Raw genomic sequence first — 25,906 nt, forward strand, 5'->3', positions numbered from 1 at the left:
GCACCACTCATTTCGGATATGCATTTAGAAGCGGCATCAATTATGAAGGAAGTAAAATATCCCACAGCAGCATCAGTTCCTAACGAAGACATGTTGGCCCAGGAGATGCTACTAGTAAGATTTCGAAATTTCTCCCAATCGGCTGTGTCAATCTTCCATCGAGGGGCTTGTGGTGACGGCTCAGTTTTGGTTGTTCGCAGTAGTATTGGGAAGTGATCGCTCCCGTACGAATTTTGGTAACTTCCCATTTAAGTTCAGATAATAGAGACGGGGAAGCTATGCTAAGATCAATAGAAGAAGAGGTTCTGTTTGCGAGACAGTAAAATGTAGGTTCCTTCTTGTTTAGGAGACACGCGCCAGAGGAGAAAAGAAATTGTTCAACAAGACGACCTCGCGCATCGATACGAGAGTCGCCCCACAGACTACTGTGCGCATTGAAATCGCCAACAAGATAGGGTTCTGGCAATTCATCTATAAGGGACTGAAATTCATGTTTATGTAAGTGGTAATGGGGGGGGTATGTAAAGTGAGCAGATGGTGATGAGCTTGTTTAGAAGAACAAGTCGAACTGCCACTGCTTCAAGGGGCGTTTGCAGCTGCAAACGTTGACATGCTATGCTTTTGTGAATTACAATGGCAACACCGCCTGATGATGCGAGAGCATCATCGCGATCTTTACGAAATGTAACATACTGTCGGAGAAAATTTGTATGTTTCGATTTTAAGTGCGTTTCCTGTACACACAGCACTTTTGGATTGTGTTGGTAAATAAGTTCTTGGACATCGTCGAGGTTCCTAAGAAGGCCTCTGACGTTCCATTGAATGATTTGTGTATCCATAATTAAAGTAAATTGGTGCTGTGTGTACTAAAAAAGGAAATGTTGCTTTAGATTACAGAGCCCTTTCCAGGCCCTGTAACGCGGGATTTGTCCTTTCTGAAGCGGTCGAGGGAACCTCGCCGCTCCTTAGGCGCTTGGTGCGCCGTCGGGATGGGTGTGGTGTCCATTGCTTCTTGTGAGGCGCCGGACACGCGCTCTTGCGAGCGAGAAGTTTCGCGGGAAAGTCTCCCCGCGAAGGACGAGGCATTCGCGCCCACCAGCCCTGAGGTCGATGGGGCTGCCTTTGGGCCCGAGCTGCGCCGGCTGTTGCTAGCGCCAGCAGGGGCCGGTGAGGGTGAGGCAGCCTTGACTGCACCCACCGTGGGAGCTGCTGGCGGGCCTGCGGGTTCGCTACGCGAAGCGCAGGCTGCCACCGAGGACTGTTGTGTGCCGGCAACCCTACGGTAACCGGGCCTGTTTGCTGGTTGGGTGGAGTAGGCTTAGCGCCTTCCACCCTGGGGGCAGGAGCCACAAGCGACAGCTCGCTGCGTGCGGGCTGTGCAGGTGGCATTAGCCGCTGCGACGCTGCCCCTTGACGCGCCACATCAGCATAAGTAGTCGTGTGGAATGGTGAGCACCTTTTGCGTGCTTCCCTGAACGATATATTTTCACGGACTTTCAGTGTTATAATTTCCTTCTCTTTTTTCCAACTTGGACAAGACCGGGAGTACGCTGGATGCTCACCATCGCAATTAACGCAGTGAGGTGTGGCCTCGCAATTGTCTGAGGCATGACCTTGTACTCCACACTTAGCACAGGTGAGTCGACCACGGCAGCTCTGCGAGCCATGGCCGAATCTTTGACATTGGTAGCAACGCCTAGGGTTCGGTATGTAAGGTCTTACAGCTATCTTTGTGTAGCCTGTTTCAATGGTTTGTGGCAATTCACTCAATTCAAAGGTAAGTATCAGATGTTTCGTGGGGATTTCTTTGTTGTCCCGTCTCATAACAATGCGCTGCACATTCGTGACGTTTTGCTCCTTCCATCCTTCCAACAGTTCAGTTTCAGATAGGTCGATGAGGTCTGCTTCTGATACTACCCCCCGTACTGTGTTCATGGACCGATGCGGTGAAACGGTAACTGGGACATCACCAAAAGTAACAAGTTTGCCGAGTCTATTGTATTGTTCTTTGTCACGTAGTTCAAGAAGAAGGTCCCCGCTTGGCATTTTGGTGACCTTGTAGCCAGGGCCTAGCGTGTTGGTCAAGCTTTTTGCAAATACAAATGGGGATATGGTTCTTGCTAGTTTTTCGGTTCTTTGACTATGTACTACTTGGAATCGGGGGAAAATGTCTTTTGGTCTGGAGAACAAGTTCAGAATATCATCGGTGCGTCCCCTCTTCTGAGGGAGACGATCAAGAAGTCGGGGAAAAGCGGGTGTTCCCATAGCAGTTTGGTGTATTTCGGCAGCAATGGCAGCCACCCACCACGGAGTCCAACAAGGGGTCGCTGCAGCACTTAACGTGTAAGGCTGCAGGCGCCAGCCGTACATTGCCGCTATAACCTTATATATAAACCCAAGGGAGGGCACCTACACAAGGTTAACCCAAGCCGCCTATGGAAATTGAGGAAGTAACAGAAGAGAAGAGATGACAGGACAGTGAAGACAGAAAAATAGAGCAGAGAAAGATCGGAGAGGGGGACAGGAAAAGGCGACCACCGATTTCCCCCGGGTGGGTCAGTCCGGGGGTGCCGTCTACGTGAAGCGGAGGCCAAAGAGGCGTGTTGCCTCCGCCGAGGGGCCATAAAGGTCCGAACACCCGGCATCGGCTCAACCCCCAGGATCCTCTTTTCCCCGGACACGGCTAAGCCGCGTACGGCTACACGCGGGAGGGGCCAACCCCCATGTGCTCGGGTCCGTGGTGTCGCAACACACCAAACGCCTGCTGACGCAGACGCCCCTGCGGGGGGGGATCGCAATTGAGTCACGACGACTGAGGCATAACGACCGCGGGATGACGGCTGCATGCACGACGACGACTGCGTGATCTACGACACAGCGTGAAGGCCGTGTCAAAGGGGTGATATTACGACGAATTCAAAATGACAACACAATGCCGACTACAGTGTGAAGACAGTAATCGGTGATGGTGAACGATGACGCGTCCGATGACGCCTAAGCACTTCTTATATGAGTTGTGATTGCGAAAGCAATAATGTCCAATTGAATGTCGCTGAGCGGTCCATCGAATTTTGCACTGTGAGTGATGTACCACAGTTGTATGTGCTGCCGGAGCTAGCAAGCAGCAGCAGGAGCTTGCGATGCCAACACCGCATGCCACCAGCGTCCTGAACGTCGACAGACCGAGGAAGTAGCAGTGGTCACCAAGGCCGGCAGGCGCACGCAGCAGCTAAGCCCAGTGGGATTGAGGAAGAGAGATATACGGACCGCGCGCCGACTTGCGAGAGGGAGGATGACGTGGCGTCGCGGAGATTCCCTTTCCTCTCCCGCAATACCTGGCGCACTAGCGTCCAGCAGGTGTTCCCTTTCGCCCGCTCTGCTCCGTCGAGGCGCGTTCGTGACGTGGCGTCCCCAGCCAATGGGAATTTAGATGCCGTTTCGCCGAGACCATAGACGCCAGCTTTTGCGCTCAATGGGCTATTCGATGCTTTCGCATCAATCATCGCAACAGAATAACGACGACGGCGTGTTTATGTTGAGCTCACGTAAGTTCGCGCTTAGTCTGCGCGCGCCATCCGACCCGCATACTTTCGGTACCGCGGCTAATTCTGTACCGTGCAAGACACGCAGCCATAGAGTACCCGCAAAGACCGGGTGATAGGCAAAATAAGCTGAGCTTTAAACATGCACCCATGGTGTCCCCCAATATCACAACCAGCCTATCCGCGCACAGCGAAGTGTCCGCAGAGCCGCGTTTGCCACGTGGCCGTGTTACGCGCGTGTGTGGCTGATAGTAATATAATGAGTAAACGAAAGACTGCTTTCGAATGCATATATTACCATTGCAAGCCCGCGGCACATTTATATGCTGCTTTGAATGAACGTGCGAGGTACCGCTGCCCCCGCAAATTTCTTGCCCAATGCACGTGTCGCAATCTTGCGCAGCAGTGCTCGGCGTGTTTTGACTAAATTCAGACATTGTTTAATGCAAGTTGCTTATAAGCAATCTCAGTTCAATAATGCTCGCAACCACGGCGGCTGTAGCTGCTTTGATTGTATACTTTGGTTACAAAGTACAGTAAGTCTACTTAATAAATTTTATTGGTTATCTGAGCTCTTATAATTTTGATAAATCGAGAACTTCGTGAAATCGAAAGAACTTGATTAGATCATGCAACATACTATAAAATTTATGCAACAGCCAAAAATATGTCGTTTTTGCCTACTTTCACACTAATTGTAGCAGTTGAGCATGCACTCTGCCTTCACGGGAGAATTAAACATTCTTAAAAGCTATACACGTCAATGATGCTAAAATCACCAGAATTCAATTAGACCTAGTATACACATATTTTGCTTTTTAATTATCGTAGATCAGGCAAGACGTTAGTTGATACTAGGTTTCCAGTGCTCATGAATGTGACAGCTAGAGTATCGAATGCCATGTAGTGTAGCGCAGCGAAAACAAGGATACGATAAGAAATGAAACGCAGACATAATTAGGTGCTTGTGTCTATGTTTCGTTGCATATGGTATCCTTGCTTTTGCCGCACTTAACTACATGCCATTCCATGATGATCAACCAACACGTCTACATTGCCACCCTTGTAGAGAACAGAAAATCTAATTATATCGATATTTGAATGCGTATACCTTGTTGTGCAGCTCGTCGAGTCATGGTGCCCAGATCATTTGTGGGTGCTAATTCTTTTTGCCAATTCTGTCCAATATAGCGGCAAGAAAAAACAAACACAGAAACTGAGCTCCTGTCAATTGATGCTGCTTACCCAATGTTACTCCACTTCATTCATGCAGAGTACTGCTACACATGACAGCTTTACTAAAGGGACCACACAAAGGCAATTTTCGACGCACGTTCAATGCTGTGTTCTGTCAGCTATGGTGAAGTAGCAGTTTTTCTTAATTCTTGTTATGCCTGCAGCTAGTAATTAACTTGTTCATGTGGTTTGGGCCAGTAATTTAAATCTTTTATGAAAAAATGTGGCATTATACTGACTGTACATTCAGTCAAAATTTTATTACTCCGTATTAAACAAGGACTCCCTAAACAATACAACAAAGGATATTCCTGCCATCTCTGCATACTTTAAAGAGAGTATCCAGCTCCATGGAAGAAAATTATCTGACTTTGACACATTTATTGAGAGTGCACCATAATTCGTGTAATAAAGGGCCATTTACATACTGAGTGAGATCGCAACATTTCACTCATGTAATATTGCCAGTATCTTGCTGCAACAGTAAATATAAAGTCCTCATCGATAAGTTCACCAACTAATCATTCATATAAACAATTGTAGTCTGCAGGTTTGAGTAAAGCATTTTTGTGCCCTATTTAACAAACACAAATAAGTTACTGTATCACGCTCTTTTCGAAATATCAGCACACTACTTGCGTGCCGAAAGAAAGAGGTGGTTATTATTTATAAGCAGCAAACGGCTATATGGCTATATTCAAGTCGTAGACTTAGTTGTGCAGATTTACGTTTTATCTGCCAGTCGATAACTGCTATATTAAAACAATGGCCTAAGTTTAAAGGGTAACACAGTATGAAAAAATATATTATATATATATATATATATATATATATATACATCGTTTATACTACATTATATCATTGTGTTGCAATTGTGTCTTATGTTTTTGCATTTCTTTTCCTGGATCTTGACTTATGATTTATTTATGAATGGATTAATGCTTACTTTTGGAATTACGTTGGCTGTTTCCACCGGACCTTGTATATTGTATGCCCACCCTGCTAAGGTCTTGTACAAGATCGCAGTATCAATAAATAAAAAAAATTAATATATATATATATATATATATATATATATATATTGTTACGGATGAGGCGTGTTTATTTACAGGTGATGGATGAGAGTCTAGGAAAGCAGTCCAGCCGCGGTTTCTTTCTGCGCTCCGCACACCAAAGGATTCGTCGTCCTCCTCCTCTTCCTTTCGCCTCAACCAAGGCGTTACATTCCCCGTTTCGCAGACGAAGCCCACCACGGGAGTTAGGGCTGAGTGCTGGAGTAATATCGCTTGAGGCGCGTAACATGCGCAAATTGAGTAGCGCTAGAGCGGCGTCCTGGTGACCTTACACGGGCGACCACATACGTTAAATTGCTAATGCGGTCGATGACTGTGAAGGGACCGGTATACTGAGCCAGGAACATTTGGCATAACCCGCGTCTGCGCTGAGGGGTCCACAGCCACACCAAGTCACCTTTTTCGAATGAAACTGAGTCATGGCGGCGGTCATACCACTCCTTGGAGCGATCTTGTGATGCCAGAGTACGCAGTCGAGCAATTTGTCGGGCTTCTTCGGCACGGCACAAAGTTTCGGCAACTGAGTCCTCTGTATGGAGTGTAAAGGGGAAAATTGTATCCAGACAGCTGCGTGGTGTCCGAGCGTAGAGCAGGTAGAAAGGTGTGAAGTCCGTAGTTTCGTGCTTCGCTGTATTGTAGGCGTACGTAATAAACGGTAAGATGTCATCCCAGTTCCTGTGATTGGATGATACATACATAGCCAGCATGTTGGTCAGGGTACGGTTGGTACGTTCGACAAGGCCATTCGTCTGGGGATGATATGGTGTTGAATGGCGGAACTGCGAAGTGCTGATTCTAAGCAATTCTTCCACGGCGTCAGCGACGAATTGGCGACCACGGTCGCTGATGATTACGCGAGGCGGACCGTGACGAAGGATTACGTAGCGTAATAAGAAGGCAGCGACGCAGGTAGCGGTGGAGGAAGATATCGCAGCTGTTTCCGCGTATCTAGTTAGGTGATCGACACAGACGATGACCCAGCGGTTGTTGTTCGAAGATCGTGGAAACTGTCCTAGCAGATCGATACCAACTTGCTCGAAAGGTGTAGTAGGCGGCGCTACAGGATGAAGAAGGCCTTGCGGAGCACTTGTCGGTCGCTTGTGACGCTGGCACTTGTCACAGCTCGAGACGTATTGCTTAGTGGAATGCACATCTTAGGCCAGTAAAACCGCTCCTGTATTCGATGTAAGGTGCGAATTATTCCAAGGTGGCCTGACGTCGGATCATCATGCATGACACGGAGAATGTCACATTGCAGGCTTTGGGGAACAACCAGTAAATACCTCGCGCCACTTGCTGAATAATTTGTCTTGTATAACAGTCCATCGCGAAGGCAAAAGCGATCACTGGCCTTGGGACTGCAGGCATCGGCGAAAAGGGGGTCCAAACATAAGTCGTTGCGCTGTTCCCGCTGGAATATGGTGGCGTCAGGAAACGCGTGAGAGACAGCAGCAAAGCAGGTTTCGAGGTTGTCCGCGTTATCCTCTGTTGTCGACAGTGGAAGGCGAGAAAGGCAGTCAGCGTCGGCATGACGTCTTCCACTTTTGTACGACACATTGAAATCAAATTCTTGGAGCCGCAAAGCCCAGCGTGCTAGACGACCGGAGGGGTCACGGAGGGTAACAAGCCAACACAAGGAATGGTGGTCGGTTATAATTGTGAATGGACGCCCGTAGAGGTAACAACGAAACTTTTTAACAGCAAAGACAGCCGCTAAGCATTCTTGCTCTGTCACAGTGTAGTTTCGTTCAGCCTTGCTGAGAGAACGACTCGTATAGGCAACCACATACTCTTCATTATTATGGCGCTGAACAAGCACTCCACCGATGCCAATTCCGCTGGCGTCACTGTGCACTTCAGTAGGAGCAGACGGATCGAAGTGACGAAGAATGGGTTCTGAAGTCAGCAGGAACTTGAGTTGAGAGAATGCCGCGTCGCATTCAGGTGTCCACTCGTATGGGCTGTCTTTTCGCAATAGGCTTGTCAAAGGATAGACAATGTCCGCGAATCTGGGCACGAACCGTCGAAAGTAGGAGCATAAACCCAGGAAGCTGCGGAGCTCTTTTAGTGACTGAGGTGGTTTAAAGGCACTGACTGCTTCTATTTTCCGGGGGTCTGGCCGGACACCATCTTTGTCAACCAGGTGACCAAGGACTAATGCTTGTCGTTCGCCAAACCGGCACTTCTTGGAATTCAAAACCAAGCCGGCCTTTTCGACGCAGTCTAAAACGAGGTTTAAACGGGTGCTATGCTCTTCGAAAGTACGTCCGAAAATGACAACGTCATCTAGATAGCACAAACATACCTCCCATTTTAAACCACGAAGAATGGAATTCATAAATCTTTCAAAAGTAGCGGGGGCATTGCAAAGCCCAATCGGCATAACATTAAATTGATAAAGTCCATCAGGCGTCACGAATGCAGTCTTCTCCTTGTCAGCAGGGTGCATAGGGATCTGCCAATACCCTGATCGTAGATCTAGTGAAAAGTAGGAAGCCGAATGCAGACAATCTATTACATCGTCTATCCGAGGTAGTGGATAAACATCTTTTTTTGTGAGCGCGTTCAATCGTCTATAATCAACGCAAAACTGCCAAGAGCCGTCTTTCTTCTTCACCAAAATGACAGGTGCTGCCCAAGGGCTGCACGATTCCTCAATAACGCCCTTCTGCAACATATCCTGAACTTGTTCAGCAATAACTTTCCGCTCCGAAGACGACACTCGGTAAGGTTTTTGTCGGACCGGATGAGCAGAACTTGTATCGATTCTGTGGTGAGCTCGAGAACAGGGTAAAGATGGTCGCTTCTCCTTTTCGCAGAAGTCAAACACAGAAGCATATCTTTCCAATAGCTCAACTAATCTTTGTCGCTCGTGTGACCGTAGGTTCTTACTAACCATGTTCAGAATCTGCGACTCGTAGGAGCAACTGCATTCGTCTACGGCCAAGCGTTTTTGATCGTCGTCGTCAACGGCAGCGAAAGAATTTCCGTTGGCACCATCAAAGATGGCGAGCTTCATTTCTCGAGGAAGTATAACAGGCATTGGCGCACAGTTAAGTGCCCACAAAGACGTATCTCGGTTGCTAATCGACACAATACAGCGAGGCACTAAGATGTCTTTCTTTGCACACTGACCGGTGAGAGGTTGAACGATGGCATCAAAGGGAGATACGGCAAAGACGGAAGCGAACACGGCAACTGACCGCATGCACCATGGTGGCACTGTCAGTTCATCGGAAACAACCAGTGTGTCTTCCGCGGGTGGCAGCTCGTCACAGAGGGCAGGAACGACTTCACTGCTGACTGAAAGTTCACCGGTGCCACAGTCGACGAAAGCGCCACACTCTTGCAGAAAGTCAATACCGAGAATAACTTCGTGTGTACACCGCTGCAGAACCAGGAATTCAGTTGGGAACACCTTTCCGGCCAACAAGACGTGAACGACGGAAACTCCCAGAGGATGAAGTATTTCTCCACCGACACCACGGAATCTTGTAGGTTCGTGCCAAGAAAACATAACTTTTTGGTCAATGCGATCTTTGAAGGAACGACTCATAACAGACATGGTTGCAGTAATGTCCACTAAAGCCGTTGCACATACTCCATCTATAAACACCTTTATCTTGTTCTTAAACATCGTAACTGGCGGAGGCATCTGAGGTAAGTCGTTTTGTGCGACCTCACCTCCATCGGTCGCGCCGGCTAGTTTCCCGGCGGTGGCGGTGGTGATAGCCGCGGTCGCGGTGAAGGCGAGCGGCGTAGTCGGGCGGACGGAGGTGTCAAACTACGGTCAGAAGCGGGTGAACTATTGCGCCGATTCTCTTGCCGTGAGGTTCTCCTGGAATAGGCGGACCAGGGATCGTTGTTGTGACCGTTGCCAGCTGTGATGTTTTTTGTCACCGATCTCGGGGGCGTGCGGGTGTTAGAAGAGATGGAGAAGGAAGACGGATAGCGACACAGCAAACAGATTTTTTAATAACACGCAACATCAAAGCTAAAACTAAAAATCAAGCACACTGCGGGAAAAAATACTAACAAAGATACAACCTAAGTCTAATATATTAAACACAAGTTCTCATTTGCGCCTACGCATGTATGTAGCGTCTATCCTTCAAAGTGAGGCAACCCTGTCTTATCGCTGAGACGCACGCCTGAAACGCTACAAAGAGTCACCTTGCTGCACCCGTCGTTGAACGTGTATTCCGGCTAGTCGGCTCTTTTCCCCAGCGGTCGGTGCTCTCTTTGATGGTGTAGTTAGTCGCCTTGTAGTCGTCACGTCGTCTCTTTATCGGTGGTGAGCTCGCCGGTACTTCGTCGGTGATGAGCTCGTCAGTAATACTTCCGTGACGGCGCTCGGCGTTGCTTAGGCCCACCTGGATGGGCCTAGCGTCGGGATGCGTCGCAACTTCTTCATGAGTGCCGACGTGGCGTCCCGCGGAGAATCGAACGTGCCGGTCTGCCGTAGAAGGGGGATCCTCTCTGGGGTGCCCGGTCCTGCCGTGAGAGGCTGCAGCCAGTCCAGGAGCCTCGCTCGAACTTGCCGAGGTCGACGGCCACACCTTGGACGGCCAACGTCACGGACTCAGCCAGACCCCCAAGTCTCCCGTCGCCAGAGCGGAGCTGGCGATGCGACCTTCCTGGCCTGGAGCCACGTCGATAATCCACAGACAGCGCCGTTCATCCCTCGATTACGCCTCGGCTCACGCGCCTCGACAGCTCGTGCCGTTCCGAACACTGTGTTTCACGTGCTCTTCTTCTTTCTCGCGCCGCAGGCGGCCTCTTACATATGACATGGGTCCCCTTTTAAGAGTTTTTTCTCAAAAAACTGCCTTCTGTCCGCCTTCTTTCTTGGTGGTGAACTTGACTGTTGTGACTTGGGTGCTTCTCTGTGCTTCGTCGCCGCTTACCATTTATCACCACACTTCACTGCACTGTCGCGCACATTTCACCATTTGCACTGTTCACAGCACTCACGAGTTCATTGTTCGCACCACAAAATACATTGCCCTCAATTGTTCGCAATGTTATGAAGTTGTGAAGCCACTCACCAAAGAGACTATACATTGTTCACAGTACTAAATCACTACCTGGGGTGCTATGCAGGATGCCCCGAGTTTGGCGAAACTCGGGATCTTCACGAGCTCTGGCGACGCCCCAAGATGAAAGAACTAATGGTAAGAAGACAAAGTTTGTCCGTCGGCACACCTCCAGTTTCATTGGTTTATCTAGATTCACTCTGGGTGGCCATCAACCCTTGGGCGTTGCCATATGGGCGGTCGACAAACTGGGGCTCACGTGATCATACGGTCGGTGCATGGTCGTGCATTCTTTCACTTGTTTGTCATTCCACCGAGTGCATTAGAGGCACAAGCAAGTTATCAAATAAATGCATTTAGTACAATGATATTAGTCACATTACCGTAGGGTATACGTGTTTTAAAGTTTACAAATTGTACACTGACTGTGTATTATACTAATTTGTAGTTTAATCGTTTCGAGTTATACCACGAGGGCACGCTCGCCCTCCTCTTTCTTCCTCTGGATTGGATTGGCGCGGCTCGCTACGTGCTTGCGCTAGCATTTCCGAGCACAGATTGGTGTGTGCTTGGTTTTCGCACCGGGCTTTGAACAGATCGCTCGTTGCTCTTTCTCTTTCCTCTGGATTGAATTGGTGCGGCTCGCTACGTGCTTGCGCTCCCATTTCCGAGCACAGTTTGGTGTACGCCTGATTTTTACACTGGGCTTTCAACAGATCGCTCGTTGCTCGCGCTAAAGTAAGGCTTCGAGACGAAGGGAGCGTCGGCTAGCGCAGAAGTGGTTTGCCGCGCGCTTACCGTGTAAGCACTCAGGAATGTCGGAAAACACTCATGCAAGGATAAAAAACTACGCTTTATTTTCTTTTACATTGTGACGCACCTTCATACTGGCTAGCGTCGAGCGATGACTTCTAACAACCGCAGGAAAGAGTCTTTATACTGGGTAGCCCCAGCTATCCGTGGCTTCTAACAAACGCAAGAAAGGGTCTTTGCAGCGCACGTGGCCATTGAGTGTCACCACATTCATCCCAGGTGGGACTCCAGCATCAGTGCAGTTAGTCTGTACCCACTGCTGACGAGGTGGCGCTTCACTTTTTGACAATAACTTTCTATTTTTTGCGTGTGAACGCCCGTGTTGGTTTCCACAAAGTGCACGCTGTGGTTAACTGTCTCCCAAAGCAGATTGAGGCATAGTCCCGTTAGCATCCACTGAATTTGGGATACAGTTGTATGCGGCCAATTCGTCACTATGAATAATGGTCTCCGGTTGAACATTGACTGCAATAATGGCGCCTAGCGTCGCCGCCTTTCGTCGGTCGACCTTGAAAGGTAGCAGCACCCCTCAGGTCGCGCACACCATGCCGAAGACCCATGGGCCACCATCTTTAACACCACCGTAATTTTGGCGGCTCGGCGGAACGTTGTCACCCGTCATTAGGCGGCCTCGATTGCACTTTTTCTCGCCGCGAAGAAGGCACTCGTCAATTTGCGCTGTCTCTCCGGGGCCACCGAATTAAGCTCGCGCCAGCAGCTCGTCCGTCGCGACCTTACGGGGGTAGCTCCTCCAGTCGGCGATGGCGTGCTCCGATAGAGGAAACAAGTCTACGGTCTCTTTCAACATCCATATGTCTACGCTTTTGCTCACGCAGTACGTGAACCAAATAATTTGCCGCCTGGAGAGATGGTCGTTCGGGCGGCCGAGGCGGTCCGTGTTGGCGCAGTAACTTCCTTCGCCTCTCTGCCCGTGCAGTGCAGCGGTACCGTGTACCTGCGAAAACTGATCTCGGCACCTGTTGCACCGGAAGGCAGCCCGGCGTCCATTCTGAGTCTTCCAATATAATGTGACTACTTCGCCTGCGCAGGTTGGTTGGTCCAGGTGCCCCAGGTGCTCGCAGGTGCTCCAGTACTCCGATGACGACGCCGTACCTGGCCTGGGGCTGGGGCGCGGTGGACGAGCTTGCTTGAAACAGGAGAGAGCCGAAGCGATCGCACGAACTATTTCTCCGCAGCCTAGTGACACCAGTCTACGCTGGGAAAGCATAATTTGCCCGCCACCCTATCTCCGCAGACGACGGCCTTCGCCTAATTCGTCGCACAGCCAGCGCACTCACCTTTTGGAAAGGCAAAAATGACGCCGAAACTCTACGTCGGACATGTAGGTGAACGGGTCCAGATGGTCATATTGACGCTTGCTGCCGCTTGATGCGATTACACAGGCTGCTGCTGCCGCCACCATGTTCCAGAGTTCAACTCGAGGGGGGTTTCGCGATGTACGAGTTTGGCCCGAGTTCGCGTGTCAATCAAAACCATACGTCACGCCCCGCGCGAGGCATCCCTATTGCAAAAACCAGCGTCTTCCAGTGCGTTCCAGTGTGAAACCAGCGCGTTTTTTGACACTGGGTGGCACTGGGGACGCTGGCGCACGAGAGAGTGAAGCACTCGAGAGAGTGAAGCCGAACAGGACGGTCGTGGCCGAGTGGAGCTCAGCGCAGCAGGAGCAGTGAATAAGTTCAATTTTTGTTTATTCTTATTTGGTTGATAGAAGTGTTAGGGTACCCGAGCTATCTATATATTGTTTTTCATGCTTTTTTAGTTTCTTGGTTAGTTTGGTAGGACGTTAGTAGGTAGCGAATAGTTCAATTTGTTTAATTTTTTTTTGGAAGCGGGTTGTGGCGCACGTGTTGCATGGTGAAAGCAGTGTAAAGCGGCAGTTTTAAACCGCGTTAGGGAAGCTAGCGGAGGTAGCCGGATAGCGAGTTTGCCGTACGGCTTACCGTGGGGCCTTGCTCAGGTATTTTATTGGGCTTTCTCGATAGGTGGACGGGTGGACAATGGCGCGGCAGGCTAGGAAGGACAGGGGTGATGACGAGCTGGTGCAGTGCGAGGAGTGCAAACGTTGGTGTTATTTGGACGAGACGCACTTCGCCAGTTTAGCCGACGCTGAGGAGGCTAGCTTCGCGTGCAGGTCGTGTGAAGGATTTAAGGGAGCTGTGCGCCGGATGGAAGGGGAATGGGCAGCCAGTGTGGAAGAGCTCAAAGGGGAGCTGAAGGTGGAGCGAGAGCGGCGAATTGAGCTCGAAACTCGGATCGGCGAGTTGCTTCACAGGGAGGGGGCCGAGGCCGTCCTGGTAAAGCGAATAGCTGGCGAGCTACAAGAAGAACGGGAAAAGCGGGCCGTGCTGGAAGAGCGGGTGGAGGCGCTAATGGTACAGGCGGGCGGCGGGGACAGCGCGGAGACTCAGGCAGAGGCATGCCATGAGAGCAGGGAGGGACGCCTAGGGGCCGTTGAACAGCAGGCGAGAGCCGGCGGCAACACGCCGGTTCCACAACTCTACAGCGAGGTAGTGCGGCAGGCTTCGGGTGGGAAGGGACGAACGGCAGGGAGCACATCGTCACGTGTCAGTGGCGCAGGGCGGGTGGAGAACCAGCTAGCGCAAACTGGAGGACGACAATCGCAGGCGGGAGGCAAACGTGTAGAGCGAAGGGTCCTAGTGGTGGGGGACTCCAACGTAGCTAGGGTTAAGGAGGGCGTCCTTACAACAGTGAAGGCAGACGAGCGGGTGAGGGTGGAGGCCCAGTCAGGGAAGTGCATGGTTGACGCAATGGCAAAAGCTCAGAAGGTGGTATCGGACAACCTCGAGCATGAACATCTGGTCGTTATCCATGCTGGTCTCAACGATGTGCTGAAGGGAAGGAGCCAGAACCTAAACGGACAGTTAGAGGTTGGGTTGCGTAAACTCAGAGAAACCTCTGCGAAAGTGCATGTGACCATATGCACAATCCCACATGTCCGGGGCCAGGCTAGTGCGATGGAATGGAGGGTGCTTGAGGCTAACCGGGTCATTTGGGGTCTGAGCAGACCACTTGGGTACGGTGTAAAGGAGGTAAACCGGGAAGTGTACGAGTCTGGCTCCCAGCCTTTTGCACAGGATGGCATTCACTACAGTGGTGCCACGGGCGGGAGCGTAGGTAGTAGGATAGGGCGCCAAGCTACGGCTTTTTTGGGGGGACCCAGAGCCCTAAGACCACCAGTGTAGACGAAGACGGACCCAGATAGGCTCCAAGATTCAAGAAACGTAGAATCGGTAGAAGAAATAGACGTAAGCACCAGGGGCAAGGTCATTCTGACATAGGTTACATTAACATGCAAGGTGGCAGGAATAGGCTGAAGTGGGAGGAGATAGACGAGCAACTAAGGCAAGAAAAGCTGATGGTATACGGGTTTGTGGAGACACATCTTAGGGACATGGAGCAACCTCCCTGTAATCCTGACTGTGCATGGGAATATTGCAATAGAACAGAGGGCAGCAGAAAAGGGGGTGGAATTGGTGCATTCATTCATAAAAGTATGAACTGGGAAAGGGTCAAACAGGAATGCAAGGAGCATTTATGGCTAAAAGGGAAAGTTGCAGGAGAGCAGACACTCCTTGGCTTTGTATACCTGTGGACAGGAGCAAATGCCAAAGAGGAAAACAAAAAAATGCTGGAATGCATATCAAGTGACAATAATGAGCTAGGAGAAGGGTGCGAGATTATTATACTAGGAGATATGAACGCACACATAGAAGACATGGACGGGTACACAGACTCAACAGGCAACATGATGCTGGATATGTGTGAAATGCATGACTTAGTTGTATGCAACAGTACTGAGAAGTGTGAAGGGCACATAACATGGGAGGTAGGGAGCCTGCAGTCGACGATAGATTATGCACTAATGTCACATAGGATGCACGATAGGCTAAATGTAATGAGCATAGAAGAATATGGCTCCAGAAGTCTAGGTAGTGATCACAAACGTATTAAGGTGAGTTTTAGAAGGGAAATGAAAGTAGGTAGGAGGCAAGATGAACAACCAGGTGGGATATTTTACTCGGAAAAGCAGCTTGAAATAGCAACCCAGCAAATTGAGGAAGTAATTTCAGAGGATACAAAAACAGAATGGACATATGCAAATTTAACAGGACTATTTGAGCTAGAGCTTACTAAGGTACGAGTCAGGACAAAAGGGAACAGAAGACGTAAACCCAAGAGCTGGTGGGATGAGGAGGTTAAGAAGGCCATAGAAAAACGCCAGGAAGCATCCAGGGAACACAGATATTCAAAGCAGAGGGGTGAACCAGAAGCTGATGTAGGCAGAAAATGGAACAACTTCTTAAACTGTAGAAGGGAAGCATCCAATTTGATCAATGAGAAGATCAGAAGAAAGGGGAGCCAATGGTTGTCAGAAGTAAACAAAAAGGATAGAAAAGCAGCGAAGAAATTTTGGAAACATCTCAACTCCTTGAGTAATAAGACTAGCCTAGAGCAGAGGTTTATAGTTACAGCTCAAGGTGTTCGACTAGAGGGAGATGAGGCAATGGAACATATAAGAACAATGGTGACAGAAAAATTTAAAGAACGAAACATAGCATGTGCTCAATCAGGTGAGGATGGACTAGTCAGTGCAGTGGCTCCACTGGCACAAAGCGAGTGGGAAAGGGCAGAGAAGAGGGTTCCTAGTAGCACGTCGACAGGTCCTGATGGCATCCCAATTATGTTGATAAAGACATTGGGCCCAAATTCTAAGAAAGCATTAAGAGAGGCAGTGAGCAAAATGATAATGGACGGTAAAGCCCCTGACGGGTGGAGACTGAGCAGGATGAGCATGATATATAAGGGAAAGGGGGACAAAGCCGACATAAACAACTACCGTCCCATAACAGTGACGTCAGTGGTTTACAGGGTGGTGATGCAGATTATAAAGGACAGACTGCAGGCATGGGTGGAGAGCGAGGAGGTGCTGGGGGAACTACAAAATGGGTTCCGAAAACAAAGAAGGTTAGAAGATAATCTGTTCTCATTGACACAATGTATTGAAATAGCAGAATAGGAACACAGGCCCCTATGGCTTGCCTTTCTGGATATCAAGGGAGCCTATGACAGTGTAATCCAAAAGGATTTGTGGGACATACTGGGCACTCTAGAGGTGGAAGATGGAGTAAGAAATCTTTTAAAAGATATCTATAAAAGTAACAGGGTGCTTATAAAATGGGAAAACAAGGTATCTGGGCCTATAGAGATACAGCAGGGGCTTAGGCAGGGGTGCCCTCTGTCACCTCTGTTGTTCATGCTGTATTTACAAGGATTAGAGAAAAAATTAGAGAGGAGCGGACTTGGCTTCAACCTTTCCTATTTCAAGCAGGGAGAATGGATTAAACAGTCATTACCAGGACTGATGTATGCAGATGACATTGTACTTATGGCTGACAGCAAGGAAGACTTGCAGAGATTAATGGACATCTGTGGTAAAGAGGGAGATAGCTTAGGTTTGAAGTTTAGTAAAGAAAAATCGGCAGTCATGACTTTTAATGATAATCAGGGCAGCGAGCATAGGATACAGGAGGTTACGCTGGAGGTGCTGGATAAGTACAAATATCTTGGAGTGTGGATAAGCAAGGGGCTGAGTACCTAACGGAACATGAAAAATATGTGACGGCTAAAGGTAGCACAAATGCAGCTGTGATGAAAAATAGGGCACTGTGGAATTACAATAGGTACGAAGTGGTAAGAGGGATTTGGAAAGGGGTGATGGTCCCTAGTTTGACTTTCGGCAATGCGGTCCTGTGCATGAGATCAGAGGTTCGAGCAAGGTTGGAAGTTAAGCAGCGAGGGGTAGGTAGACTGGCTCTGGGAGCACACGGAAATACACCAAATCAGGGGGTACAGGGTGACATGGGATGGACGTCATTCGAGGGCAGGGAAGCCAGCAGCAAGATAGAATTTGAGGAGCGATTGAGAGAAATGGCAGAAAAGCGGTGGGCAAGGAGAGTTTTCAGTTATTTGTACATGAGGAATGTTGATACAAAATGGAGGAAGCTGACCAGAAAACTGTCAATCAAATATTTGGACGGCAGGAGGGGTGCAAACCAGGAAACAGTGGTTAAGAAAAAGGTTAAGGAAACAGAGAGGGGTCTGTGGAAAGCAGGGATGCAGACGAAATCAGCACTGGGCACATACCGAACTTTCAAGCAAGAAATTGCCAAAGAAAATATCTACGATAATTCTAGGGGAAGCTCTTTGTTGTTTGACGCCAGGATGGGAGTATTGCGGACTAAGATGTACCGAGTCAAGTACCAAGGTATAGACACGTTGTGCTGTGCGTGTGGAGAAGAAGAGGAAACGGCTGAACACCTCATACTTTTCTGTAAGGGGCTTAACCCTACAGTGCAAGGCAACGGGGCTGATTTTTTCAAAGCATTGGGGTTTAGGGACAGTGAAGGCAAAATAGACTTTAAGCGGGTAGAGATAACCAAACAGAGGTTATCTGATTGGTGGATAAAATTAAGGCAGGGGTGAAATTTCACCCACCACAAAGTAGAAATTATGTTGATAGCCATGGCTAGTTAGCGTATGCCACCGCCCGATTTAAAGGGTTCAGCCTCATCCATCCATCCATCCATCCATCCACGCTGGGAGTCACTGGGAGTCACTGCGGCACTGGTGAGATCGCTGGAGAAGTGCTGGGTCACACTGGACGAGACGCTGGTTTCACTGCTATGACGCTGGGGCGCACTGGTGTGCGCTGTACACGCGCTGGAGCTCGCTGGCTCGTACTGGAGACTGCGCTGGTTTCGTTTGTGCCGCACTGCCGGAGTATATGCGCTGTTGAATATTAAATGCTGGATACAATTTTATGGGCATCTCCTGTCCAAAAGAACAGACTCCTGTCCTAAATATAGCGCTATAAGTTGGGATCATAAATGTCTATTTCGTGTCGGCGCTGTTGCAGCTTGGAATAAAGGTGCGTGATGCTAGCCCATGCACAAGCGACACTTGAGATCACTTTCGCTTTGTACATTTCCCTTTTGACTGTGCGGATAGCTGTATTCGTGAACGAAATTACGCAAACGCCGATAACGCCTCGTTTTCTAGTATTTTGTGCGCAATCGATGACTGCGAGTTGTCGCAGTGTTGTACAGTCGACACGAAACCGAGCAGCCGTTCAGACGCGTTCGAACGGACCTCAGGAAGCCTGCCGCTGATTGATATTATCGCACCGACAACAAAGCTGCAGTGATTAGTGCGCTTCCACTTTCCCTAGTGTACTAAAAATAATAGTTAAAAGGTTGTGAAGCTCAAATACAAACATTTTCCCATTCATCTAGTAGCCGCGCCGAGATCGTTCACTTCCAGCGAAGGTTAGGCCTACCGTAACCGCTGAGTCTGTCTACACTCAATCGGCCCGTCTGAGCTGAGGAATCAACAAGTCTAACGAGGTTAAATCACTCTGTAATTCAGCTTTCCCATGGTTGCTTTTAGATAGACTATTCTTTCGTGTGTACAGTGTCAGCATAACAAGCGATGAGCGCCGATATGACGTTATAAACATACCTATATGTGCTTTCGCCGAAGGCTGTCAGCCACATTAACCGACCGCTTCTCTTACGGAGATATGTGTCTAAACAAACGTGTCGATTGAAAATCATTGTCGAGCTATGGAAATGTGGCATTACCTTTGCGTGAAGAATAAGAAACGGCTGTCAAAATCGGCAGTAACAGCCCGTACAACTTTCCGGGTCGGCGGTTCATTTAAGGCTTTTTTCGTTGTTAATATACCAATCGCAAAAACAAATCAGTGTTGCAGCCCTTCCAGGCATACTATGCAATACGGAAAACAACTTTTTCGTTCTGATAGAGGTGTAAGTTTTAGTTGAAGCCGATATCGCATCTACCATGTCTGTGCGAGACGTCTGTGCAAAGCTACAACTATGTTTGCGCGTTGACACGGCAAAATATGAACAGGTTACTATGGATCGGCGTGGCCTAGTGGTAAGATATTGGGTTTGCGATGTGTAGGGCGGAGGTTCGAATCCTCGCGAAATTCTTTTGTTTTCCTTTTTTTTCTCTTTTTTTATTGCATTACAACGTTCTCTATTTCTTTCTGTATTCGAAAAAATATATAAGGTAGCCAGGCACCACGTATTTCTCGCTCTAGAGCTGCATTTCGCACCAGTACCCCGCGCCCAGCGCCTCCCAGTGTGCCGCGCCTTGCCAGCGTCCCAGTATCCAGCGCGCGACACTGGGCCCATAATCAGGCATGGCACTGGGCACTGGATACTGGGTTTTGCAATAGGGATGTAACTCTTGTGCGCGCGCCCGCCACGGTTGGGCCGCGCCCAACTTATTTTCCGGCAACAGCGACGTGGTGAGGAACTGAGAGGCATCAACAATCTTGACCGCCGACAGAAAATACGCACAGCACACTGTCATCGGCGATGTACTGTAACTGAGAACCATGCACTTTCAAAAACAAAGCGGTGACTTTCGCTGGCTCATGCATCTATCTTCTTAGGCTGTGATGGCCCCACAACATGGTTCATTGTCTGCATTGTAGCGACGTAGCGCACAGCAAATAATTATTGGAACGACACTGTAGCTGCTTGCAAGGCGTCGATGCGCCATGGTGGATGACGGTGCTGAGCAGTGCGTAGTGTTTTCCAACGTAAAGGTTTCGCAGCTGTTGTTTGAGATGGCTGCTCTGTCATCGGTGATGTATCGGATCTGCAGTGTCGCCAACACGGTCAGCGCCGAGAAACGCTCGCTTTTTTAAACCCAGTGCGATGGCATTTCTTCATCACAAGCACGGCACACTAAATAGTTGCAACCCCTTCCTGCGTTCGAAGTTTAATTTCCTAACTGCACACAGGAGCCATCACCCACCAAAATGCGATTGCTGCGCTGTCGTTACTATATCTATCTGCGATCGCTGTTAGCTCAGCAGCAGAGGCAATCGGCAAACACATTGGAGAGAACAGCACACTCTAACTCTGCGTATACAAGCGAACGCAGGCAACTTCACTGGGCAAGCGGTGACAAGCGATGAATTGTGTCACTGGGCAGCGCGCTCTTCTTTGCAATGCATCGCGGAGGCTTCCCGCTCGCAGATAAACAGGCGCATTTTCACTGTGCTGCGTCACTACGGACCCTAGAATACCGCACAGCAATTTTGCAGTGACAACCGTTGCTCCCGTCGTTTCAGTTGGTAAAGCGGCGGCCTTAATAGCCGCCTAAGTGAAGCACCTGTGGTGAACAACCATGCCGTAGCGCTGCGTTGCCATTCCCCTAATGGTCAGGGAATGGAAAGATCATTGTCATGACTGACTTTATCAAGGATTAGAGTGCCTCAATGCGCGCGGGCATCAAGGCACCCTATCAAGGATGCACTGCCCCTGGCGACTGCTCACCGTATGAACTCCCTCGTGCGGGCGACCCTCTACAATGTATCCGCTTGTAAGCTTTCGCCTCACTGTCGCCACTCGCGGAAAAAATTTGCAAAATTTAATAATTCGCTCGATTTCTGTTTGTCATCAAACATTTATGGCATTCCAAACGAAAAACAGATACTTCAAGAAATAAAGTGTTTCTTATTTTATTTGTTGTATTTGAACGTAATCCATTGAGGGAAAGTGTAGGCGCAACAATGCACCGCATGTCACCTGTTCGCATTCGACGGAGGATAGAAAGATAATGGTCGAAAGAGGAGGCACGCCCTTGACGCGCCCTAGAAAGGCGTGGCAAGTGGCTCACGGCAAGTGTGCAGATAGACAGCAGTACAGTCACGGTATTGCTAAATGGTGATAATACGTTGATAACAATACGCGGCGCTGGCGCGTTTTGCTGCGCAGTCTTCTGTGCATGAAGCGCGAAAGTACTGTGCCGCGCAGGGTGCGCTCATGTTGTCATACGCGGCTTTATCTCGACTTTCTTTTTGCCTGCTGTTCTTGCACGTTCCTTGCTATTTCCGCTCACTGACTGCCATCGAGCAAACTCGTGTGAAACTCGTGCGAACGAGAAACTCGGCGCATCCTGCATAGAACCCCTGGTCTTTCATTGGGTTTATAGCACCGTCTCACAAAACTGTATATCCCGGTGTATTCCTGGCCAAAATACCATTTTTGTTAGTGTTGTTGCCAGCTGTTTTTTATTTCTATGACCATTCACATGTCCCTTTTCCAAAAGGCTTCCTCTATGTTGCATGGGCAGCATGAATTGCCTCCTGCATTCGCCCTCGCTCCAAAACGTCCTATATATCAGGCCATCTTTTAATTCATAAAAAGCTCCTGACCTGTTTCCTTCTCTCATAGGTCTTCGCCCGATTCTTCGCCTCACGTACCTAAGTGTTTTATCACCTCTCTGCTGTCTCCCCAGCTCTTCAATTGATAAGCCAAGTTGCTTCACTACTGTAGGCGTGTTGGCCTCTTGCGCTTTACTCTCCTTACTGCCAGCGCAGTTCCTAGGTCCGCTGGGTTGAGGAGGTTCACTTTGCCACTTTGGGTCCTCTACTCCCCTCACTCCGGATTCATTACCTAAAATTAGGTCATATAGAGGATCTTCTACGCACCTGACTGTCACCATTGCTGTATAATAGGGCGTGCATATATGAATCTGAGCTTCTGGAAGGTGTCTCACCGATCTGTCGACTAACATAACAGGCTTCACCTTTCCAGTCATATTCTTTGGATGTACTAAACTTTTCCTTACTAGTACGGTGTTCGCGCCCGTGTCCCTTAATATGGTAGCCCTCTTCCCCTCTACTTTGCCTTCTACTACTGGCATGTCTTGCTCTTTCTTATCGACAATGGCTACGCTTACCACTTCTAATTTCTCCTTTTCTAAGAACCTGTCCGCCTCGTCAGTATCATTAGGTGCTGTGACCGCTAGAACTTTTACCGTTCTTTGTCTACATTCTTCAGTGTTATGCCCAATCCTGTTGCACCATTCGCAATATTTCCGCTGGCGTTGGTCATCGCGTCCTACATGACAATGAATTGCTTGATGACCGAGAAGGTCACAAAGGAAACATCTCTGCTTGGCCCTGCGCCCACCCATTTGGGTTCTCTCTCACAGCTCATCGTCCTCTGCAGTGGGAGCATCTCTAACACTATTCCCAAGGTTTACCAATCCCTGCGCCTCTACAAACTGGTCCGTTTGTTCTGCCATTTCTTTCACCGTCTGCAATTTTCTTTCTTTCAGAAATATTGCTAACCCTTTGCTACATCTGGCAAGAAACTGCTCACCCACAATTTTGTCGCGGATTGCTTCTTATGTCTTTTCCGTTTCCGAAAGCTCTATCCACCTTTCAAAATAGTTAATCAGTCGGCACGCGAACTGTTTGCCTGTCTCCGAGTCTTCTGGCTTGCATGAGCGAAACTTCTCTCGAAACCCTTCTGCCATCAACCTGAATCTCTGTAATGAAGTTTTCTTCACCTTGTCGTAGTCTTGTGATTCTTCAGCTGACATACGCCCATATACACTCAAAGCTTCACCCACTAAACATAGGCTTAAGGCATTAGCCCACTCGCACTTCTCCCAGCCTTGCCCGACCGCTATTCTCTCGAACCGATGCAAATATGCATCCAAGTCGTCTCTTCGCTCGTCAAAAGGAGCCATTAATTTTCTAGGGCAAATCCGCTTTGGTCTGCAAGAAGCTGAGTCAGATGACGCCGATCCGGGTGAACTCGTTCCGTCACGAGCGCCCGCGCCCATCCTCCGCTAGTCTTAGCTTAAGTTCCAAAATTTCTTTTTCGCCTTTCTGCTGTTTTTCCTTCTCTTCTTGCGTGTACTCGAAAAATGCCATCGCCTCATCCTTCGACATATTCAAATCCTTCGCTATCGCCACCAAACGCTCCCACTCCATCTTTGCTACTCTCGAGTATCGGTGACTGGGCTAAGATAGAATCCTGGAACGGATCTTGGCAGGCTCGCCAATTGTGATGTTTTTGTCACCGATCTCGGGGGCGTGCGGGTGTTAGAAGAGATGGAGAAGGAAGTCGGATGGCGACACAGCAAACAGATTTTTTAATAACACGCAACATCAAAACTAAAACTAAAAATCAAGCACACTGCGGGAAAAAATATTAACAAAGATACAACCTAAGTCTAATATATTAAACACAAGTTCTCATTTGCGCCTACGCATGTATGTAGCGTCTATCCTTCAAAGGTCAGGCAACCCTGTCTTATCGCTGAGACGCACGCCTGAAACGCTACAAAGATCACCTTGCTGCACCCGTCGTTTGAACGTGTATTCCGGCTTGTCGGCTCTTTTCCCCAGCGGTCGGTGCTCTCGTTGATGGTGTAGTTATAGTCGCGTTGTAGTCGTCAAGTCGTCTCTTTATCGGTGGTGAGCTCGCCGGTACTTCGTCGGTGATGAGCTCGTCAGTAATACTTCCGTGACGGCGCTCGGCGTTGCTTAGGCCCACCTGGATAGGCCTAGCGGCGGGATGCGTCGCAACTTCTTCATGAGTGCCGACGTGGCGTCCCGCGGAGAATCGAACGTGCCGGTCTGCCGTAGAAGGGGGATCCTCTCTGGGGTGCCCGGTCCTGCCGTGAGAGGCTGCAGCCAGTCCAGGAGCCTCGCTCGAACTTGCCGAGGTCGACGGCCACACCATGGACGGCCAACGTCACGGACTCAGCCAGACCCCCAAGTCTCCCGTCGCCAGAGCGGAGCTGGCGATGCGACCTTCCTGGCCCGGAGCCACGTCGATAATCCACAGACAGCGCCGTTCATGCCTAGATTACGCCTCGGCTCACGCGCCTCGAGAGCTCGTGCCGGTTCCGAACACTGTGTTTCACGTGCTCTTCTTCTTTTTCGCACCACAGGCGGCCTCTTACATATGACACCGGCGCGAAGAAACGTTGATGGCGGATCGTATCGGGATGTTTCCCTGCGCCGACGGCAGAACCGAGCTATGTGTCCGGTAGCACCACAACAATAACACACAGGAGGTTGGCGATATGCGTTGTACTCCTGAAAAGCATTGGTCGCGGCGACGCTGTGGGACAAATGCATCTTCACGCGGCTCCAGGTGTGTAGCGGCCGGCTGACGAGGATAGCTGAAGCGGCGTTCGTACCGCGACTCTGGGTAGTGATTGGGCTGCGGCCTCGGTGGCGAGCGAGAACTGTAGTTGTAGTCCTCTACGCCCTGTTGCAGCGATGGAAACATGATGAGGCGGGGGCTGGGATTGATGCAGCATCATAAGGTGTCGAGTTCACGTGTCGGGTGAGCTCTTCCCGTACTATCTCACGTATTGTAGACCCGAGATCAAGGGACGTGTACTCGTCAACACTCGCAACGGTAGGTCACATTCGGTAACCAACCGAATTTAGGCGTGATACGTCGCATCTCAGGGTCTCGAATGTACGACAATGCCGTATGACGTCAGCTACTGTAGCAAGGTTCTCTTTGCCGATGAGGAAGTGGTATACATCCTCGGCAATTCTTTTAAGAGGTGGCCGACCTTGTCCTCCTCTGACATGCGAGGGTTGACGTTCTTGCAGAGCTTCAATATAGCCTCAATATACGTCGTGCACGTCTCGCCTGGCACTTGGGCTCTTTGCAGCAGCGTTGTTCAGCCTGCTTCCTCTTCGCGACTGAGTCCCCCAAAACACTCCGTTATTTCTGACACGAATCGATCCCAGGTCGTGAGGGTGTCCTCATGGTTGTCAACCACACAAGTGCCGTGTCCGTTAAGAAAAACACGACGTAGGACAGCTGAGTTGCCGCATCCCAATGGTAATAGTTGCTCACCCCGTTTGTAGTGAGTGAGCCACTCATGCACGTCCTCGCCAGACTTGCCTCCAAATGTACGAGGCTCTATCAGGTGCTGACGCTGCCAGGGACCAGCCGCGGCTGTAGCAGGTACCGAAGGGGCCCTGTAACCAGGGCAGGGGCTGCAGCTGTAGGAACTGGTACAGTCCGGGTTCCGTCTTCACCGCGAGACATCTCGACCACCAGCGGCAACGGCGGCAGTCAAGCAAGGCGGCGACTTCGGCGCAGATCAGGTGGTTGCAGAACCGTGTTGCGTGGTTGAGTACCCAGCACCTTCCCCACAAAACTGTTACGGATGAGGCGTGTTTATTTACAGGTGATGGATGAGAGTCTAGGAAAGCAGTCCAGCCGCGGTTTCTTTCTGCGCTCCGCACACATAGGATTCGTCGTCCTCCTCTTCTTCCTTTCGCCTCAACCAAGGCGTT

The sequence above is a fragment of the Dermacentor silvarum genome, chromosome 2, assembly GCF_013339745.2.
Source record: "Dermacentor silvarum isolate Dsil-2018 chromosome 2, BIME_Dsil_1.4, whole genome shotgun sequence".
NCBI classification, from domain to species: Eukaryota; Metazoa; Arthropoda; class Arachnida; order Ixodida; family Ixodidae; genus Dermacentor; species Dermacentor silvarum.